Source organism: Bos indicus x Bos taurus, chromosome 17, assembly GCF_003369695.1.
Source record: "Bos indicus x Bos taurus breed Angus x Brahman F1 hybrid chromosome 17, Bos_hybrid_MaternalHap_v2.0, whole genome shotgun sequence".
Taxonomy (NCBI): domain Eukaryota; kingdom Metazoa; phylum Chordata; class Mammalia; order Artiodactyla; family Bovidae; genus Bos; species Bos indicus x Bos taurus.
In genome coordinates this window covers 10,194,727-10,214,191 of record NC_040092.1, presented here as the reverse complement: position 1 = coordinate 10,214,191, position 19,465 = coordinate 10,194,727, and the positions used below count along the sequence as shown (strand labels likewise).

General features: G+C 52.7%; 1 protein-coding gene across 2 annotated transcripts in view; it reads right to left on the bottom strand.

The window, feature by feature from the left end:
• Positions 1-19,465, bottom strand: part of PXN (paxillin) — a 43,104-nt gene that overhangs the window by 22,955 nt on the left and 684 nt on the right. The window lies entirely within an intron of this gene.

Genomic DNA, 19,465 nt, shown 5'->3' with positions numbered 1-19,465 from the left:
CTCACCAGTTTGAAAGCCATCTACTTGGTCTGGGGCAAGACAAAATTCTCGGGCCAGCTGACTGCCTGTTGGAACCTCCCTAGGAAGGGAGGAGTCCCCGGTCTTGTCCCAGTCCCTCTGGCATCGCTCATCTACAGAGGAGAGATGCCTTCAGCCACGGCCCTGAGGACAGGGCAGATTTCTCTGGAAGCCCAGATCCTTGCCCACTCTCCAAGCTGGGAAACCAGCCTCTTCCTGGACAGGGAGGGAGAGGATGGAGGCCGCGGTCCTCAACGGTGTTGCCTAACCAGAGTCACACTGCGAAACCGCGAGAGTGAAAAAGGAGGCAAAGATTTTGCTGAGGGTCCTTCTCAGGGAGGGAGGGACTGCTGTGGACTGTCGGTCTCGCTGGAAGGGCTCACATGTAGGGGCATCAAGGAACAGAGGAGGAGGACGGGCGAGAAGACCCTGTGGTCCACCAGCAAGAAACCCCAGAGCAGAGGCAGGGAGCCAAGCAGATGACAGGTCTCACAGGAGAATTGATCAGGGACATCTGTGCCCCGGAGATCATGAAACAGGGTCCCAGGGCTCTGCTTGGCTTGGCGAGGCTGGCCTCCCTCGATCATGCCCAGCTGGTGACATGAGAAGATGAATGGTGGGGAGGATCCATCTCAGCCCTGGTTTGGATTTTAGTGGAGACATCTGGGGCTCTGGGAACCCAACCCAGCAGAGCCAGGAGAGGTGACAAGAGTAGGCGTGAACTGTAACGCCCTGAAACATCACAAAGGAAGACCCCAAATGTCCTCACACCTGAGTTTTCCAGAATTTTGTTTGGAAGTTAGAGACTGTCTCTTTTGGGGGTGATGGTTCAGGGAGACCATTTCTATCATTCATTCCACAGGATGCTAGGTTCTGCGGTTTACAGAGAATGCTTTCTGATTCTGAGGGGGCCGAGGGGCCACCCAAGGCGGAGCAGGGGGCAGCTCAAGCCAGGACCACTGGATCTCTCATTGTGCACTCAGCCTAGTCAGGTGCTGTGCACTGCGTGCGTGCGTGCGTGTGGGGGGGGGGGGTGTTGGGGGGGGCGGCATTGGCCACACACAGCTGCCCTGGATGAGGCTGGTCTCAACTTGCTGAGAATGCACAGGACAAGAACTGCTGTGCCCCTGCCCCTGAACAACTACATGGGAAACGGGAGCCCTGTGGTCAACTAGGCAACCTTCGATCTGGACAGAACTGCCAGCTGGGGCTGCTGCCTCTCCTCCTGCCTGCCACTGCATCCAGAAAAGAAGTGGCCACCCAGGAAGGCGGCACGCTGATCAAGCACAGCCGCTCCAGCCCTCTTTAACACCGCCTGTTTCTCCTTTTCAAAAACGCGGGTCTCCGCATGGTTACCACAGGAGAAAGCGGGGGAGGGATAAGTCTGGGGTGAACAGATCCACACCGCTATAATATAAAAGGAATTAAAAAGGACCCCCTGGAAAAGGGAATGGCAATCCACTCCAGTATTCTTGCCTGGGAAATCCCATGGACAGTGGAGCCTGGCAGCCTACAGTCCGTAGGGTCGCAAAGAGACGGACACGACTGACCAACTGAGCACACACTGTATGGTACAGGGGAACTATGTCCAGTATCTTGTAATAACCTATAATGGAAATGAACCTGAAAAAGAATATATAACTAAATCACTTTGCTATATACCTGAAACGCTGTAAAGTAACCATACCTCAATAAAAAAAGGAAAATTACACACACGCAAAAAAATAACTGCAACTCTTTGTCCACATCCACCCCTCCTACTGTACCCTGAACTGTGACGTCTTCCTCTTTGGAAACCCTCCCTGGCAGGAAATCGGGGTGAGGTGGGGGGGTTGCCTATAAGTAGAAGGGGTGCCTGACCCCACTCCGCTGTCCCACCCCACACCCAGCTGAGACAGGAGCTGGGATGAGAGGAGTCAGCTGTCACTGGCTGTGAATAAGGACGCCCGTTTCCACGTGGAAGACACAAACTTCAACAGTCAGGCTCAGAGCGCAGCCCTGGCGCCCTCGCCCGACGTCCGGGTCCTCTGAGGCAAGATCCCAGGGCCGGTGCCCTCCTAAGCGCCACCGGCAGCTCCGTGTGTGGTGGCAGACAGTGGCAGGCGGGAGGAGGTGCCCACGGCCGCTGCGGGTGGGGCGGCAGGGCTGAGTCCAGCGGCTCCGGCCGGGGAGCACAGACTCTGATTTCACAGGGCCTTACTTGTCTGCACCTACCTATCTTTTTGGTGAAACAGGAAACATAAATGGCTAAGGGTTGGCCCAGATAATCTTGCAACAGCTTTTTTAAGTCAGGAACTCTGATTCTTCTCCTTCTGGAGAAAACTCTAGAGGCAACAGGACCAGGGGAAGGTGGGCGCAGGTTCAATGAGGCAACAGAGAACATGGCAGAGACCACCGGCCCAAGGCATGTAGGCTGCAGCGGGCCACATAAGGCCCTGGATGTGTTTGTGCTTTTCTGTGCTTTTTTTCCTTCCACTGTGGGATCTTAGTGCCCTGAGCAGGGATTGAACCCGTGCTGCCTGCGGAGGAAACACAAAGCCCCAAACACTGGACCGCCAGGGAAGTCCCTGTTTGTGCTTTTTAAAGAAATCTGAGTTAGCCTTAAGAAACTGAGAGGTTTCACATGAAAGCCAAAATGTCTGGCTTCCGGGGAGGGGTCACAAGAGCTAGCAGCTCACGTCCACTTTCCTTCAGGGCCGCCACTGGCTGTCTCTTGGAATCCAGCACCCTTCCTTTGGGCCTACTCCACTCATTCATAACACCCACCGGCCTCAGCGAGTACGTGAGTTTGCCACAAGAATGCAGTGTGAGTTTTGTAGCTGAACAACTCCGGTCCTTAAGTCCTGACTCTGTCACCTGCTGGCACTGCACCTCTTTGAGCTCAGTCCCCACATCTGTAGACTGGGTCTGAAAACAGCCTGTAATATCACAGGGGTGGGAGGGGGTTTCCTCAGAACACGCCTCCTCCTGTCCTTCCATCCCTCTCCCTGGGAGCCGCCTCACCTTCACCTCTGGTGGCCCTGACAAGTGTCTAGAAACACCACGCTGGGCACAGAGGTGACAGAAGTACAGTGCCTGGGACTTGCCTGCTGGTCCAGCGGTTCAGACTCCGTGCTTCCACTGCAGGGGGTGCAGGTTCGATCCCTGGTCAGGGAGCTAAGGTTCTGCATGCTGGGCGGCACGGCCAAAACATGACAGCGTCTGTCCCCACAGAGGACTGAGTGGGAGACCGTCATAACCGGGGCCGAGAGGAAGGAGCAGGGCTTTTTCCTTCCCAGACACAGGGAGGAACAGAGGCAGAGGTGAGACGCAGCCAGGCAGACAGAGGGGGCTGGAGCTCAGTGTGCAAGTCCCAGCTTGGGGAGAGAGGGGAGCAGGAGGTGCTGTGGAGTCTGGACGTACCGGGGCAGACGGCAGGGCGGGGGGATCGACAGGACCAGGCTTGTGCTGGTACATCAGCGTGTGCAGGGGAGCCCTGAGGGAGGCGGGGCGCACCCGAGGCAGCCAGGAGCCTCAATGCTCTAAATAAAAGTATGCGAAATCCAGGCGACCTGGTAACTGAGCGGCTGTGAGCAAAGAGGACAGGCTGCCTCCCACATTTGTTTCCTGCAGGCGGACGGGCCATCCACCAGATGAAACAGGGCAGGTTGGTGCGGGGGCAGGGCCATGGGGAGGAAGGCGCACAGGAGGGTCAGGGTGACGGGGACAGGTGACGACTTAGGACAGGCAGAGCCACGGGGCTACCGAGCCCCAGGTCTTTCTTTTCCCCTGGCCAAGCTGCCTCTGAATCTCTCCAGGGCCCAGGAAGCAGAGGTTTGGGAAAAGGCACGCCTGTGTGCTCTAGCTGGGTGTGGGGAGGCCGTGCACTGCATGCAGCTGGCTTGGGGAATTCTCGGGGTGCTCACCCCTCCCTTGCCCTGCTCCCCAAGTCCAGCCCTGGGATCCAAATAAGAGCCAGCTCCATCCCCTCAATGGCTCCCTTCCGGAAGAGGGGCCAGATCCGGTGTGTTATCACAGGAACCAGGTCCTTCCTGTCACACAAGCACATGGGCTCACCGCTGGGGCCAGCGGGCCCGGGACACTGAAATCTCAGGTCCCACGCTCCTGTGGAAAAGCCCTTCAAAAAGGGCCCTGGGCTCCACCCCGGCTGAGCCCGGGAAAGAATTTGCCCCAACGGAGGCTCTACACCTGACTGGGTGTCCCAGAGATCGGCCTCATTCCAACTGCCATACTGAGGCCACCCAAAAAGGTCATTCCACCAAGGAACCAAAGGTTAGCGGCTGTCAGTGGTGGCCTCGTGGCTCAAGGCTGAGTTTGATGAGCCTGTAAGATCCAACTGGGATGACACACAGTGCCAAAGCAGAGCCCATGAATTCATCATCACACACAGAAAGCCTCCTCCCTCTGGGCCTTTGCACTCACAGCACCAGCTGCCTAGACCACCCTCCTGTCTTCTTTACCACAATAAATCCCCTGAGACTCCTCAAGACTTCAGTTTCCTCTTCCGCAACCCGAGGATAAAGAGGATCCACCCTGCCTACCTAAACAAAAAGGAATGCATGGTTTTTATGCTGGGGAGGGGGCGGGGGAATGCCTCTTTTGTCAGAACTTCCCAAATCTTAGTATGGAAAATAAGCATTTTGGGAGGTGAGGGGATTCCAGCTTTTTCATTTTCCCCCTTGTACACAAAACAAAGTAGAAATAATATAGATTAAAACTTCAAAAGTAGTTAATGAGTAGAACACGGAGGCACAAAAATATCCAGACAGGAAGCAAGCCTATTTACAATGAGGAAGCGCACATAAGTTAAGGCAGTCTGTCGTTTTCCTTTGAAACGTTAAAAAAGAAAGTCAAAATACACTTCATGGGTGATGCTGTTGAGAGAAAACAACACTTATTCAGGGATGGGTACCCCACAAGGAACAAGTCTTACAGCACTTCTGTAAGAGATTTCCATATCTTATTATAGAAATCCTTGTGATTTATATAAACAATGAAAGCTTGGGGCTTTTCTAAAAGTCAAGACTCCAGTTAAAAAAAACACACATTAGGGACTTCCACGATGGTCCAATGGTTAGGACTCTGTGCTTCCAGTGCAGGGGGCACCAGTTCGATCTCTGATTGGGGAACTAAGATCCCACATGGCACAGCCAAAAAATAGAAACAGCAATGAGAATGATGAAATAATTTTTTTAAAGAAATATAAAATAAGTAAATAAATAAACCACATCAAAGAGTGAGTTTAGGGTACCATTTCCTCCAAGAAGCCCTCCATGACTACATCCCCGGCATAGAATTCCAAGCCCCTCTCCTTTGAGCTCCCAAAGCACCGTGCACATCCCCTAAGGGAGCACGCATCAAACTGGCAGAAACTGTGAGCCGGAGTGCCTTGGTCCCACCAGTCTGTGACAGTTTCCCAGTTTATCGAGGGCAGGTGGGCTGTCTCCATCCATCTTTACCTCCTTGCCTCCAGCAGAGCCATGCCAAGCCCATCCATCACCAAGACTTGCTCACCCCCGCACTCCATGCCACTCCTGGCTTTGGTGAGCGCTCATGACCCGCCAAGCACAATGTGGGGTGGGGGAGGGTGGCCTGCACAAGCAGCAGGGCCCCAGCCCTTCCTCCTCTTCCATCCCAGGAAATCGCCCTCTACTGGGATCTAGTTACCACCACCCCTCCCAAACCGGCACCGCTCCTGCCCTTTAAAGAAAAAAAAGAAAGAAAATCAAAGGAGCACCGCACAGGACTCTGTGGCCTGAGCACAGCAGCCCCTGGTGGGTACTTAAGGCTTCAACTCACTGTGTGGCCAGTCTGGCTTCCTCTGTGGGTGGAGGAGAGCAAGTCGGGAGTGGGGGCTGGCCGGCAGAGGCAGCTGGCCTGGGGGGAAGCTGGTACCCGGGGCAGCTCGGCCCTGGGGCGGGTGGGTACTTTCACTTGGCGCTGGAGGGCGGGGGAGGAGGAGGGCGGGGAGGAACAGGGAGGACCGCAGCCTCGGTGTCCTGCGGACCTGCTCCTGTCTGTCACACCTCTTCCCGGGGAACAGAGGAGGCAGGAGGAGACAGGAGCTGGAATGTGCTGATTTTCTAAACCCTGGGCCACTGGAATGTGTTAGCAACACCAGCCATGGGGCTCTGTAGCTGGGGCAGCTGATAGCATCATTGATTATCACCACCCAGCACAGATGAGACAGCCAAAAAAGCACGCAAGGATTAGCGATGCAGAGGGAAGCCTCGCAGGCGGGGGCAACTTGCCAGCGAAAGAGAAAAGACGACAGTTTTTTGGAAGAGAAACTGAAAGAGAGGGGAGAGGGAAAAGATAAGGTTTTGCAAACATTTTTGTTAATTTCTTTGAACTTGATATACTCAACAAATCCAAAAGGAGGCAAGAAAAGAAGAATTCAGAAAAATAGTAGAGGGACTTCCCAAGTGGCTCAGTGGGAAAGAATCCACCTCCGGATGCAGGAGACAGGAGGTCGATCCCTGATCCGGGAAGATTCCACATGCCGCAGGGCACTTAAGCCCGTGCACTACGAATATTGAGCCCGCACTCTAGAGCCCAAGAGCCACAACTACTGAAGCCCACAAGACCTGGAGCCTGTGCTCAGCAACAAGAAGCCACTGCAACGAGCAGCTCAAGGATCGCAACTAGAGAGGGAGCCCCTGCTTGCTGCAACTAGAGAAAAGCCCACGCAGCAACGAAGACCCAGCACAGCCAAAAATTTAAAAAATAAACATTAAAAAAAAAAACAAGAACAAATGGTAGAAACACAAAACAAGAGGCAAGATCGCGGACTTACACCCAATCATGCAAATAATTACTTTACATGTTAGAAGGTCTATACGCTCACAGTTAAAAAGTAGAGATTGTCAGACTGGATAAAAATGCAAGATTTGAAATAGGACATTTATAAAATGATCAGGCAAAAGATACCACACTCATACTAACATCAAGAAAGTTGGAGTGGTTCCGTTAATACCAGACAACATGGACTTCCAGACAGGAATATTATTAGAAATAAAGACCCTCTGTGATGATAAAAGGTCAATTTGTCATGAACATTTAATAGTCTTAAACACACATATATCCAATAACTGAGCTTCAAACTAGATGAAGCTAAAATTGACAGAAATGAAAAAAAAAAAGATAAATCCACAATCATAGCTGGAGAATTCGACTCTCTAACTGGAAAATAACCCAAAGGCCTTCCCTGGTGGTCCAGCGGCTAAGACTCCATGCTCCAGAGATGCAGGGGGCTCAGGTTTGATCCCTAGTCAGGGAACTAGATCCCACATACCGCAACTAAGACCGCGCAGCCAAATAAATAAATTAAAAAAAAAAAAAAGGTACGGGCACTCCTTTGGTGATGATGAAAATGTTCTGAACTGAACAGAGGCAATGGCTACACAACTCGTACTGCTGCTGCTAAGTCGCTTCAGTCGTGTCCGACTTTGTGCGACCCCATAGACGGCAGCCCACCAGGCTCCCCCGTCCCTGGGATTCTCCAGGCAAGAACACTGGAGTGGGTTGCCATTTCCTTCTTCAATGCATGAAAGTGAAAAGTGAAAATGAAGTCGCTCAGTCGTGTCCGACCCTCAGCGACCCCATGGACTGCAATCTTCCAGGCTCCTCCGTCCACGGGATTTTCCAGGCAAGAGTTTTGGAGTGGGGTGCCATCACCTTCTCCAACTTGTACTAAATGTACTAAATACCACTGAATTTAAGGTATACACCTTAAAGTGGTTAATTTTATGTTATGTGATTTTCACCTGGGCTTTTTTTTTTTTTTCACCTGGGCTTTTAAAAAAATGAAGAATATGTATATTACATGCATGCCTATATATTTATAAATATATACAACATGGGTGGGTAAGATACACACCAAACCGTTAACAAGTTAATCCTGGAGGGGGATGAAGGAAGGACTTTCACTTCTGTACCTTCCTCTTTTTTTGTTTTACAATAAGTATGTATCTCCTCTGACACAAGAACTTTTACAAGTAACAGTATCAGACACATAATGACATTAGAAAGATCTCTAGAAGAAAACAAGGCCTGAGGCCACACTGTGGCAAGTGTGTGGTTCTAGAAAGAAGACTAGGACCCCAGATACACCCCCAAAAAAGGGCTAGAAAGAGAGGGGAAAAAAAAACAAAAACACAGCCTTGTTCTGCTACTAAGTGTCCTAGGCAAGTGCTTTCTCCTTGGAGAACTTCAGCCTGTCACTCTGTAAAACAGGTGGGCTGAACCTCATAAGTCATTTTCCAATGTTTTTATGTTCTTATTTTCAAATTTTTGAAAAACCACAAAACCCCTTTTGCGATTGCAGCCTCCAATGGAAGCTCAATATATAAACAAAGTGAGCAGCTCCGATGGAAGAAGTAACGGGCAGAAAACCCCAACCACGGGAGTGGGTGACATCCGAAGGCCCCTTCCACTCTACAAGTCCAGGAGTCTAAGGAAGACTGAATCGGCCCAGAACCACAGGGAAGGGAGTGGCCACTGGTCACGCCCAGCAGAAGATTTGGAAGAAAAACTTTCACAGGCAGTAGAAGCAGCGAGGAGAGAAAGGGCAGAGCTGGGACAAAGCCCAGGCTGGTGACAAGGAAAGGAGCTGCCACCAGCCACGCCATCAACAGCCCTGGACCACACAGCCCAGGGTCCCCCAGAGGCAGACCAGCTGTGACACCCCCGGGCCCACGCCTCTGCCCGAGGCCAGGCAAACAGATAACAGCTGGTTCCAGGCCGGTGTTCCCGCCGCACTAAGGGTGCAAACAGGATGTTTAGGGACAGCTGACCACAAGGGATCACAGGGAGCGTGACAACCGCCTCCAGGTGACCCCCAGCTTGCTTGTGGCATCAGCACACCAGGCCAAAAAAAAAAACTTCCGGTGCAGCTCTCCAGACAAAGCAGGGGTGAGGACTCTTGAAAGTTCAAGACACATCAGAAGAAGCCACCTGAGGGGTTGAGACAGGGAGGAAGCAAGGCCACCGAGCTCAGCAGCTCCCTTGCCCCCAAGATGTAGCTAGGCTGGCGCTCCGCCAGATGGTGAGAAAACTACAGGTCCACTTGTGGGAACAGAAGACTTTCCAAGATGAGCAGCAGGTGACCAAGTAGGCCAGGGGTGGGGGAGGAACCAGGTCGTGACCCCGAGGCACGAGCGTCATTTTCCAGGTGCTGTGGTTGCTCTTCCTTCACACCCGCCCCAGAGGGGCCAGCCCGATTTGGCTGTCCTGCAGCTCAACCACACTGAGAACCCTCCCAGGCCGGCCAGCAGGGCTGGGAGTCCACGGGACACACGGTGAATCCGGAGGAGACCAAGTACAGGCTGTGTGGGACACACCCATTTCCACCCAAAGAGGAGGAATGTTCCTGGAAACAGAGGGCAAGGAAAAAGCCTGTCCAGGACTCTCTGAGCCGCTCCACACCCCAAATGAGGGGGGCCCGGTGCTGATCCAACATATCAACTGCCCCTAAAAGGGTAGAAAGGCAGGCAGGGGGCAGCCCAGGAACTAAGCCCACTCCACTGACAAAAGCCACAGTTTCCAGCCCAGAAACTCTCCTGTTCTACTGCTACTAGGAGCCTCACTGGCCTGGACCCATTGTGGGAGGCCTTGTAGATGCTACTGAGCATCTTTCATGGCCTGCCTTGGCCAGCGTACGGCCTGCGAGTTCCAGGAGAAGCCCAGGGCTGACCTCAGAGCGGCTCTCAAATTTTCGCCTTACATGAGCAATCAGGATAAACCAAGCCACCAAACAACCTCCTCCCCACCGCTTCCTCCTCAAAGCCACCAAAGAGGCTCGGGGAAGTGAGACGTCATATAACCAAACCCAACCTAATGCCACCAGCACTAGGACTGACCATTTCATTTGCAGAGCCCCAAACGTGCATTAGTCACCCCACAGGGCCACGACTGGTCCTCCGATCACATCGCCAAGGGAGCTAACAGAACTCAGGGTTCCTCCTCCAGGCCCTGGCTGAATGGCCGTCCAGAGCTCTGAATGCCACCTCCTAGGCCACAGCGGACACCGGCAGCAGGCTGTGAAAGCAGGCGGAAAAGTAACAGAGAAAGCTGAACCCCGCCCTGCCCGTGACCCACGACTAGATTATTCCATGGATGAAAAAGAACCATCGTTACCATTTATTGAGCACCTTACCACATTTCAGGAAATGCACCTGTTTCACAGATGAGGGGACTGACGCTCAGGGTATCAGGTGACCTGTCCAGGTCACGCAGTTGGCGAGTGGCAGCATGGATACAGAGCGGGGAGACGAGAGGCTGATGGGGGACCCTGTGTTCTGCCCTGGGGCTCCAGGTGGCCTCCCCACCTGCTTGAAACCCAGAGGGCTTCACGCTGATTCTCCAGCGGAGGCAGTGTTTCGATGGGGGATCAGCGTCTTGGTGGGGGTCCGCAGTTCAAACCCATTTCATCATCGACCATTGTTAAATACTTAATAGGGTGGGCCTTCCCTGGCAGTCCAGTGGTTAAGGAAGGTTTCGCCTTCTAGGGCAGGCAGCATGGGTTTGCAGGCAGGCAGCCTGGTCGGGGGGCTAAGATCCCACATGCTTCGTGGCCAAACGACCAAAACATAAAACAGAAGCAATACTGCAACAAATTCAATGAAGACTTTAAAAATGGCTCACATAACAACAACAATAAAAACTTAAAAAAAAAAAAAACTCATTAGGCAACCACAGAAAGAACTGAGCCACATTTGGAGGTTAGGGACACTTGAACCGCAGGTGAGATCCCTGTCTTCGAGGGGTTTACAGGGCAGAGGGGGAAACACAAGGGGAAAAGCCCAATGGGCACAGATCTGTGAAGTTACAGGAAAGTGGGAGGGTCAAGAGGTTGGCTAGTTTTAACTGGAAAGGAAAAAAAAAAAACTTTCCTAAAAAAGTGCCTGCAACTGAGACCTTAAAGAGAAAGAAAGGAGACGGACAAGTCAGGGGGTTATTTTCTGCCACATGGACAAGGGTCCAGACCCCAGGCAGAGCTAAGCGCTTAGAGTGGTGAGAAGTCAGATCTAAGTCACAGAATGGAGTTTAAGAAATCCCCTAGATTTGGCAACTGCGTGTTTGCCATAAATGGAGGGCAGGAAGAGAGCGTTTTTAGGGACTTCCCTGGTGGTCGAGTGGTTCAGAATCTGCCTGCCAATGTAGGGGATACAGGTTTGATCCCTGGTCTAGGGAAGATCCCACATGCCACAGGGCAACTGAGCCCGTGAGCTGCAGCTACTGAAGCATGCATGTTAGAGCCCATGCTCTGCAACGAGAGACGCCACCGCGACTAGAGAAAGATAGAGAGCAGCAACAAAAACTCAGGGCAGTCAGAAATAAATAAATAAAATTTTTTTAAAAAGAGAGAGCATTTTTAGAACTTTTCAAAGCAGGCCTGCTACAGGCAACAGAGAAAGCCGCTGTGAGAGCCGAGCTGTCAAGTTCAACCCACGGGTGCCACGGAGGATGGGCATCCAGTGTTGCCAACTTTTGAGTTTCCAAAAAAAAAAAAAATAGCCTATGGGTTTTGAGGTGCCATCTCCTGATACTTTCAATGCTGGGGTCTAATTCTGAATATATTTAAATACCATGAAGGCCAAGTGACACGGGTCTGCAGGCCACAGGCACCCTGTGACTTCCCATCCCTACCTTCAGGCTTCCAGCATTGAAGAACCAAAAAGAGAACCGGCTGGGGCGCTCGAAGACCTGGGACCAAACTCTCGCAACATTATCTGCGGTGACACTTGGGAGTGTCCACTTCCTCTGTGCCCCGAGCTGCAGTTTAGCTTCCTCATTTGTAAAATGGGGAAACCACCGCTTACCCCAAAGGGCTTCTGTCAGAATCATCAATGATGATGGAGCACATAAACATGTTTTCCAAACTGTAAAATGTTGCAGAAACAGTTTAACCCAGGTCAAGAGAAGGGAGGGGACAAAAACAGAGCGGACAATAGACTGAGGGAGCGAAGAGAGTGAGAAGGAAATGAGTTGGATCTTTGCTGGCTTGCAGACCGGAAGAATCTGGACAATAGAATCCACGTCAGGGGTGGAAATATAAATTTAGGCATCACCAGCATTCAAGTGATAAAACAGGTCACGCAAGTAGATAAACTGACCTGGATACATAGGAGAGAAACAGGGGGCCCAGAAAAAGCCTTCGCAAAAATGCACTGGTGTTCCCCCAAAAAGGGATCAGAGAAGGAGGTGGGGAAGGAAGTGGGGGGTGGGCAGAGGGTGGTTCTTCAGAGAATGGGGGATCTTCAGAGAAGCAGAATTTAAGGAAGAGAGGGGGAAATATGGCTGCTACAGAGTGGGACGTGTTCTCAGCCAAAGAGAAAAACGTGGAAGAATGGCCCAGGCTGCATTGAAAACAGGACAAGGAGGAAACTAAATAAGTCAGGAGGGGGATTTCTCAAGAGGTCCAGTGGTTAAGACTCTGCTTTCCAATGCACAGGGTGTGGGTTTGATCTCTGGTTGGGGAACTGAGGTCCCATATGCCACAGGGTGTGTCCAAGAGAAAAATTAAAGAAGAAAAAAAGAAGTTAGGAAGGACAAACAGGGTCAGGGGGAAGAAACCAGAAGGAAAGCGGATCCAGGTGTATCTATGGATAGGTCACATCCAGGCACGGATGTTGACACTGATGGGAGATGCTGGGGGGGCAGGGGGGCGGGGGAGGCCAGGGAGTTATGGGAGGTGTTGAGGTGGGAAGGAGGGGGTACAGTGAATAACAGACAGATGTCTCGGAGGGTCTGTCGCCTGTGTGGGAGCACTCCCACGCCCACGTCACTTGGCCTCCCAACAACCAGGGAGGCAGCCTCAGGCTCAGTTTACAGCCCGCTTGCTGTAACAGGGTCTTGCTGTTGTTGCAAGAAGCATCCGTTCAGAAAGGCACCCGGATCGGTATCCAGGGGAAGAGTCCAGCCGGCCGAGGATCCTCGCTGTGAAGGGAGAGATCCCCAGAGGCCTCCGCCCACCTTGCTCACGCTCACCCCAGGCTCCACTCTCTTCCCAATCGGCCTCCTCGAGTGTGTGACTCGCTCTCCCCAACGAGAACACAGAACAGAACATGGCTGTTTCTGCCAAGCGCATTCTGAATAAGCTGCATTCCATTTCATTAAAACAATTACCTGAGTCCCAGCCAAGAATTACATAAAGCTTCCTCCCAGCACCACCCCTCCCCATCCCCCCACCCCGCCCATAAAACACACGTCATTCTGCTCCTCGAACAGGCGGTCAGGTCGGACACGCGGCTCTGAGACCTCCATAGGATGACCCCGTGATCAGGACCCAGCAGCCAGCCTCGGAGTCCTTGCTTGGGGACAGACAGACAGATGTGAGGCTCAGAGAAGACCCTCATGTGAGGCACTCCCCTAAGGAGGGCTGACGGGCTGCTAAATGCTTCTAGTGGGCACCAGGGGCCGTCTGAGCCAAGGGGGCCACTGGTGTGGGAATCCGGCTGTTTCTCCCACAGAGATGGGAGGCCCGGCGGACAAGCTTTGGAGTCGGCAGAAAGCGAGACAGGAGGGCCCTGGGAGTGGGGATGCCAGGAGCGGGAGCCTCAAGTCTGGAGAATCGAATGGCCAAGAGGGGCTGCAAGCAAGAGCCTGGGGCCACTCCGGCCTCCACTGCCCACCGGCTATGGTGTTCCTTTGGCCACAGATAAGAGGTTCTCCTGATGTGAAGCGCAAGGCATGTCATCCCCTCCTCCCAGGCTCCAGCTGCCCAGAGGCAGCTCTCTGCATCCCACCCAGGCCATCCCTTCCCAAATCCCACTGGGGCCCGGTATCTTGCTTGCCTGGACCACAGTCTGGTTCACATCGCTACACTCAGAATAACCCCAGAGGCTCCCTCCACACCAGCGATGCTCATTGTCTCTGCTGGGCCCTGTCCTTTCTCCTGCATGGGTCACTGTGCGTCCCCATCCCCGGCGGCATCACCAGTCACTCCCATGCCAGGCCTGCATGGCTCCTGTCTCTACCCACCTGGTCTTTCTACCACCTGCGTCAGAGTTACAGGAGGCCAAGAGTCACTCGGGTCAATCACAGGTAGGCAACTGATGCCCATCCCTGATGGAATGACTACGAGCCCGCTGTGGAAAAGCAAGGTTTTCTCACCTTTTCTCCCCCAACTTTTTATCATGCAAATGTCTAAACGTGCAAAGAAGCTGAAAGGCCGCTGCAGTGAGCACACACATGCCCTCTACCTGGGTGCAGTCACAGGTGATGTTTTGCCATTTTTTTGTGCACACACGCACAAGTTTCCTCTTTCCCTCTTTATATACACACACAGCATATACATATCCTCCCTACGTTTTCTACTACATCATTTAAAACTCAGTTGCAGACATGGTGACACTTCACTCCCAGATACTCTCGCCTGCACCTAACAATAACAACGTTCTCCCATAAAACCACAATACCACAATCACACAAGGAATAAGCATTAAGAGGCCCTCTTTAAGGGGAAACTAGGCCACTGGGGCTCTGCTGGGCCTGGCCAACCACACGTCCTGCCTGCCTCTGGCCCAGCATCCACGGCCTCCCCGGAGAGGCCAGCCCTGAGCCCCGCTGGGTAGGCCATCAATCCGTTAGTTGGGAGACTTATCTGGTCGAGAATGGACGCTTGAGGCCAAATGTGAGGCTCCCAACAGGACTGCAACTGAAAAGGCAAAATGGGCCTGGGAGGCCATAGGGCTCCAGGCCTATCCCAGGTCAGGAGATGATCTCTGGACACTTATTTATTTTACTTCATTATTTTTATTTTGGTCACATTGAGTCATGCAGTTTCTTAGTTCCCTGGCCAGGAATAGAACCTACGCCCCCTGCAGTGGAAGCTTGGAGTCCCACTCACTGGACCATCAGGGCAGTCCCCGGCCCCGCCTTGGAAGCTGTTGGTTTGTCAAGATTTCCGGGAAAATTCAACTTCCTAATGCTTTCTCTTCCCCTCTCCCTCTCCCAGGATTCCTCAGTTCACCACCTGAAGGTTTTCTGAGGATTTCTTCCTCTGGAAATGGGCTGGCTCCCAGTGGTAGCCAGGTGCAAACACCTGAACAAAGACAGGAGGGTGTACGGAGCTGGGGGCACAGAGGGCTTCTGACTCCAACCGCAAAGAGTAGAAGAGGGAGCGTGGAGCCTGCCCCGGGTTCTCAGCGCCAGCTGTGCTGGAAGCTCGCAGCTCTGTCTTGAGGCTAACCGGTGAGTGGACAGAGGACAGTGAGAGAGAAGGGAGGTCTTCCACCAAGCAGGAGACACTGCTGTAAGCGCCTAGCATCCTGTCCTGAGCACGGCATCCTTGAGAAAGAACCGAGAGCGAGGAAGCCACAGAGAACAGGAAAGGACAGTGTGAGACTGAAGAGAAAACGAGGGGACACACCTGGCAGACCAGGGGTTAAGACTCCACACCTCGACTGCAGGTAAATTCCTGAACTAAGATTCCCGCGTGCCATGTGACGGTGGCCAAAAAAAGAGAGAGAGAAAAGAGACTGGGGGTATGGGAAGGGTGGAAAAAGATTTTTAGCGTTCTAGAAACAGAAAGCAATCAAACCAACGGGCAAACCAGATCCAATCCAGTATCAGGAACAGACGTGGAAAATGGGTTACAAGATTTAAATCCCAGCCCTGCCACTCTCGAGTTATAGAACTTGGGCAAGTGGGCCTCCATTTCATCATCTGTAAAATGGGTGGCAGTAATAGTAACGGAACCTGCGCCTCGTAGGGCCAACATGATTCAATGAGAAAACGCGGGTAAGGTGCCCAGCCCAGGGCTCGCACGTAGTAAGTGCTCAATAAACGTTACAGAAAGGGGTCTGCAAACACCGTATAAACAAGCAAAAGCGTTCTACAGACGGCTGTGATCACGAATGAAGACACTGAGACCTGGACAACCCAGGGGAGGGCTGGAACGAGACTGAAGTGGAAGGGAGTTTTTCCAGTCTCTGCCCTGGGAACTAGAGAAAGACCTCAGGAAAGCTTTAGGAAGTCAGTACCCTCAGGCATGAGGATCCTGGGATGTTCCCTTGAGGGGACTCAAACCCTCAGTGGCAGGGCTCTGTCCCGCAGCAGCCTGAACCTCTCCCCACCAACCTCTGGCTGCCCAACAGAAAGGGCACCTGCTGAAGAACCAAACACACCAGGGTCTGAGTGCCTGCTCCGCACCTCACTAGAGTACAGCCTAGGAGGAGATCTGGGGCTGACGCAGGGCCCCCCGAGGAGCACACCATCACCCCACAGACCACCCCTGCCACAAGCCCAGCAGCTGGTGCCCTTGACCCTGCCCTAACACACAGAGGCACCACAGATGGGTGAGCCCAAAGTCCAGACTTTCCATGGAAACAGAGAGGCTCCGTAGCCTGGAATGCCCCAGGCAATTCCCCTGCTCCCCAGTACTCCCCACCCAAGGACAATGAGGCACTGTGTTCCAGAGGGTCAAGACTGCTGAGAAGCTGCAAGGAGACAGGTCCAGATCCCAGAGGCAACTGGGCATTGCCAACAGCTGGCTGCTCCCCCTGCAAGGGATGGGAATGGCAAAGCTATTGAGGCCTGAACCAGCCTACCTACTGCCACCCAGACCATACTGGATGATGGCCCCAAGGGGCAGAAGTTTAAAAGGTACCCAGCAATTACTCAGCAGGCCCCATGGCTCATTCCCCTGGTTGATTACCAAGCACTTACTAACTCATTAGGGCTTCCCCCAGGGGCTTAGCCGCAAAGAATCTTCCTGCAGTGCAGGAGAGGGTAGTTTGATCCCTGGGCGGGGAAGATCCCCTGGAGGAGGGCATGGCAACCCACTCTAGTATTCTAGCCTGGAGAATCCCCATGGACAGAGCAGCCTGTTGGACTATGGTCCATGGGATTGGAAAGAGTCAGACATGACTGAGCATGCATGCGTGTACTACTTATTATGAAGATGATCAGGTCTGGAAGTGGATCAACCTGGGTTACAATCCCAGAGCCCTCACTGAACTTTCCTGACTCCGATTTCTGCGTCCATCAAGCAGGGATTAAACACCTCCCTCCAGGAATCGCTGTGATGATACCAAGGAGTGCTGAGTAGGCTGCCTGGCTCCTATCAAACGCATGTGATCACTATTAGCCCCCAGCTGTGGTCACAGTCCCCATCCCCCCACCCCCAAGCGCACTAAAAAACGTGAAGGAGGGGCGAGCAGAACATAACCAGAGTGCCTGTCCGTGTTGTGAGAACTCTGTCCAGGAAACTCCAGCCAGAACTAGAACACCGAGAACTCCCAGCCAAACCAGCATCTAAACAGCAACAAGGAAAGCCACCAGCAGCCACCCCGCAGCACAAAGCGGACGGAACACACAGGGAAGGGCAGGACACTACCTTTACTTATGGACTTTCTGCCCAAAGAGCTGTAACTTTGTAACTTATTAAACAACACATGGTGAGTTTGTCACTAACAGCTACAGGAAGGGGAGGGCTCCCCAATTTTTTTTCTTTTAGACCAAAAAATAAAAAACAAAGTCACAGCACAGACTCTGACCCCTCTAGACTTGCCACAGGTCAGACTCCTCTTTTAGGAACCAAGAGGCTCACAGCTGACAGCACTCTCAGGAGAAAAATAAAAACAAGAGGCTTGGCCTCTGGGTCCAGCCTAACTAAGGAAAACAGCTGACGGGCAGGGTGCTGAGCAGCCATCCAGACAGCTGATGGGGGCTGAGAGCAGAGGCGAATTCCTCTCTCTTCCTGCACGCCCCATTCCGCCCACCCCAGGCTCCTCCGGTCGGTCAGCCAGGCAGGCGTGGCTGGCCCCCTGGGAGCTTAGGCCAAGGCAGCCAGGCGGCCCAGATTCAGACAACTGAGGAGCCTCCAGGGGGAGGCAGAAGTAGTTACAGGTGGCAGCCATCACCTCTCTGAGACCCCCTTGCCACGAAGAAAGGCCTGCTGGTGCACAGAGCTGCAGATGCAGGAGCGAGGGATCGGGCTTCCAGTCATGATTTTGTCATCTTACGACTGTGCAACCTTGAGCCAGTGAATCAACCTCTCTTAGCCTCAGTTTTCTCCATTTGTAAAAGGCCAGCAGTACTGATAGCAGGGACCCTTAAGGGGCTCTTCAAAAAGAGTTACTGTGAAGACAGGACAGTTGAGGTACGGGGAAATACTCCAGGAACAGCAAATCTCAATTCCTACAATCTGCTCTGCCAGGACACTTTCTTTCCTTTCAAGAGACGAACTCAGTTCCCTGGCCCTAAATGGAAGACTGTCAGAGGACAGGAATTCTGGGCTTCAACAGGGAACTCTACAAAGACTTTCTCAGTCCTTCAAACAGCACGGGGCCTGTCTGGAAGCAATGGAACCGACACCAGCATTTCAGAAACTGACTCTGCTTGTGAGTTCCCACAGGGAAAGCATTGAGACTTTCAGATCCTGATTCGAAAAATATCCCCCAGCCTCCTTTCAGTTCAGTTATTTTTACATGAAAAAAAAAAAAAAAAATACCTGCCTGGAAGCCATGCCAACCTTGAGTGTGCTGGAAAAATGGGTGCCAAGCCTGACCCAAAGACAGAACTATGCTTGGCAGCCATTGTACTCTGCAAAACAGGCAGGACCGCACACTCTCCCCAGCTCCAGGATCTTGGGAGTTAGGGGGTTGGGGAGGCACCTTGATCCCCAAAGGAAGCTTCTGGGAAGCAGTCATGCCCCAATCCTCCTCCCTGTTCCTTTGGAAGTCCAGTGCCTACAAATAACCAGTCTTAATTTAGTGCCCTATGCAGCTCGGGGGAGGCCCATCAGTCCTGTCTGATGAATCCACCCCTAAGAGCTTGAGACAGAGAAAGCATCAGTGGTCACACAAGCCACCCACAGTCCTTAGAGGGAAGACAAGGCTCCTACAGAGAAGAAACTTTCCTCCCCCTCCTCAACTCCCTGGCTCAGAGGCCTTCCAGCTCCAGGCGTGAAGGGGAGGGAGGGAGAGTGAATCCTCCCACTCGAGGGTTCACGGTGCTCAAGGCATTCCTAGAACCCCCAGCACCAAGACCCCTGGGTTTAGTGTCTGGTTCAGAAGATACTTTCTTCTGCCCAAACTCCAGATCAAGGCTGGACTGAAAAAAAACAGTTTGGGAGCTCCAGTCACATGAAAACAGTAAAACTCTATTCTGGGCATCCTATCCTCCTTACCTATGATAGGGCTTTCCGCAAGGTACTGCCAGCCTGGACAAGTTCAGAGATGGCCATACCTCGGGGGCCCACTTCCCACCTCGTTCCCTTGGCACTTCACCAGTTTGTCTCCCCAGCTTACGCTTCTAGGATGAGGCTGGTCTGTGATATGAAAGCGGAGGGGCTGGTCCACTGAGTGGCCAGGGCAGTGAAATGGACCCAGGGCCTTAGTGGGGCAGAAAAGAGCCTTGTCTTTGTGGGGATGTGGTCATGGAGGCTCATCCCTAACCTGTGAATCTGACCTGTGAAATAAAAAGGGTAGACTCGGACGGG